The sequence below is a fragment of the Octopus bimaculoides genome, chromosome 8, assembly GCF_001194135.2.
Source record: "Octopus bimaculoides isolate UCB-OBI-ISO-001 chromosome 8, ASM119413v2, whole genome shotgun sequence".
NCBI lineage: Eukaryota > Metazoa > Mollusca > Cephalopoda > Octopoda > Octopodidae > Octopus > Octopus bimaculoides.
Window position 1 is genome coordinate 91,050,987 of NC_068988.1, and position 2,728 is coordinate 91,053,714.

Here is a 2,728-nt window from a genome sequence, read left to right on the forward strand (position 1 = left end):
ATATATATATATGTTTGTGTGTCTGTGTTTGTCCCGATGCTGTGTTTGTCCCGCTTGACAACCGATGCTGGTGTGTTTATGTTAGCGGTTCGGCAAAAGTGACCGATAGAATAAGTACTAGGATTACAAAGAATAAGATTTGCTCGACTAAAGGCGGTGCCCCAGCATGGCCGCAGTCAAATGACTTAAACGAATAAAAGAAATGAAAAAAAAAAACTAGAAGAAATTAATCTGGTGATGATATTAAGGCAGACTTTGTGTAAAATGAATGGAAGTTGAAATTATTTAGAGGTAGGAAAATTTCAGGTTGTGAAGTACGAACATTTATAATAAATACGATAATTTTACGACGCATATCCTTTCGAAATGAGCTGAAACGTCGAAAATTGATAGGAAACATAAAATAGACTGTTAGGGAGCGAAAATAGGGGAACAACAGTTTTCTTAAGACAGAAAACGAGAAAGAGTGAGTGTAAAAGCTTTGTATATTTGACACTGGTTGTCATGGCCTGCCTACTCAAGTGTATCTCAAACCGAATTTGTTTCCTCATAACTTTCAGATAGTGTCGATTACTGTTATATCGGAATTTGTTGTTAAAACATTTCCAGAAGCGGGGTAGAGGATAATGTACAGGAGTCCAATTTGTCCCATCATAACTTTCAGAAAAAAATTTATTTTTTAATGAAATTTTCTACAAATACTTTTTAAAATGGTGTGAATGACGATATTAGAAGTTAATGGGGATAAAGAAAATTGATAGGTGCACATACATACATACATACATACATACATACATACATACATACATACATACATACATACTGTCACACACCACATATATATATCTAGAAAATGCCACTTGAAACTTCGAAGAAATTGTGATGTATGTCAGAATGTAAACGCGCACCGACAACTGCATTTTTTTTTACACTTAATTCTGATATAATCTTTATCTACACCTTCTGAAAGGTATTTGTAGAAATTTTCACTAAAAATAACCATATCTCTGGAAATTATGAGGAGATGAATTAGTGGGGGCATAGTCTCAATACTAAGACGGAATCAGATGAAAAGCGTTCAGTGGTTGGAGAGGAATAGATAAGAAAAGCTATACGACAAAATAGATAAATACTGACGTAATGAAACGATTCATAAACAAGCAGTGAGCTTATTTAAACGTTTACTGATGAAGAAAATATTTTCGCATGTCCCCTAAAAAGTTCAATGAAAATTTAATATGGTTATGTTTCAAAACCCGCTAATTTTCCACCCAGATTATAAACTTAAAGGATCACATTATTATTGATGCCCTTGGTTACCTCGCAACCTAAGTTATGTATAGACCGTCATTTTTCCGGGAGGTGGGTCTCATGAAACTTGGGTCATCACCAGACGGACCGCACTACTAAAAGTGTTCAAGTTATTCATTAGGAATGCCTTTCAGAAAGTCCCGCGCACTACGGTTGGCCCGTAATTGGACTAAAATATAATTTCAAAAGAATAACCAACCAAATAAAATCCCCAAAACCGAAACAAATAAACCAAAAATGAGATTTTCTGATAAAGACTGTGATTAACAGTTATTGTTAAAGCTTAATTTGTAAACGAAATGGTGAAACATGAAAAACATCGTAATCAAAACAAAAATATAATGGACATACCAGTTAGGTTGACGATTCAGAATATGTTACAACAATGGAGATTATACATGTCCGGCAAACTACTTCTACTGCTAGTAATAGTAGTAGTAGTAGTAGTAGTAGTAGTAGTAATAATAGCAGCAGCAGCAGGGTTAGTGCTTCAATAGTTGTAATCCCAAAGGAGCTAATTTAAATTGCAGACGGAAATAGTAAAGAAAATACGGTCAAAAATTGACTTACAAATACTTATGTGGGTGTGTGACAATTGACAAGTACTAATGTGTAAGTAATAAAGTAAAATTCATAATACAAACAGAAAGAAGGAAATCGAGAGGAAGAGACACATGGAGAAGAACAGAGAACCTCGAAGCACTTGAGTAAAAGACGGTAAATATATAAAAGCAACGCTAAAATAAAGAAACAGGAAATACTCATTAAATATCCAGAAAATAAAGCAAAAATAAAGGCCTTTATTTTTTGTCTTTTATTTATTTCAGTCACTGGGTTGCGGCTATGCTGGGGCACCACTTTGAAAGGTTTTATTCAAACGAATCGATCCCTGTACTTATTTTTTTAAAGCCTGGAACTTTATCGGTTCATTATGCCGAGCTGGGAAGTTACGGCAACATAAACACTAAGACACACACATGTGTATGTACAAACATGCATATATACATGCATACATATATACAAATGTACGTACGAACACACATACACACAATATATGTATATATATATATATATAAAGTGTAGTATATTGCCACTTAAGTGTGGCTGACCCCTAGGGGTGGATGTTACTGTTGCTTTTAGCCCCAGGAGGACATCTCCTCCAGCTGGCTTATCGACACACGACTGTGTCCTGTTTGCCAAGGGAAGTTATCCCTCTCACCTCGATCTGCAGCACGAACGTATCCGGATTTCAGGGTTATTTCCCTTCGTCGGCGTCCGACAGCTGATGACCTTGGTGAGAGAGACAAAAACCTGGCAAACTTATATCTTCTTTTCCAGTGAAATTCTTCACTGATATTGAAAAGGTGAAAACAAGCAATGTTAATTCTCTAAATGAAGTATTAACAGTAACTGCACG

The 2,728-nt window shown here is 35.4% G+C and overlaps 1 protein-coding gene across 3 annotated transcripts in view; it reads right to left on the minus strand.

Annotated features, from left to right (window-relative positions):
- Positions 1–1,845, minus strand: part of LOC106882186 (delta-like protein C) — a 19,765-nt gene extending 17,920 nt beyond the window's left edge. The window contains exon 1 of one of the 3 annotated variants that reach the window (XM_052970253.1): positions 1,663–1,845. The gene's annotated coding sequence lies outside the window, so the exon portion shown is untranslated. The remainder of the gene's footprint in view (positions 1–1,662) is intronic. The other 2 variants (XM_052970252.1, XM_014932773.2) reach the window with 2 other exon arrangements.
- Positions 1,846–2,728: the final 883 nt, after the last annotated feature.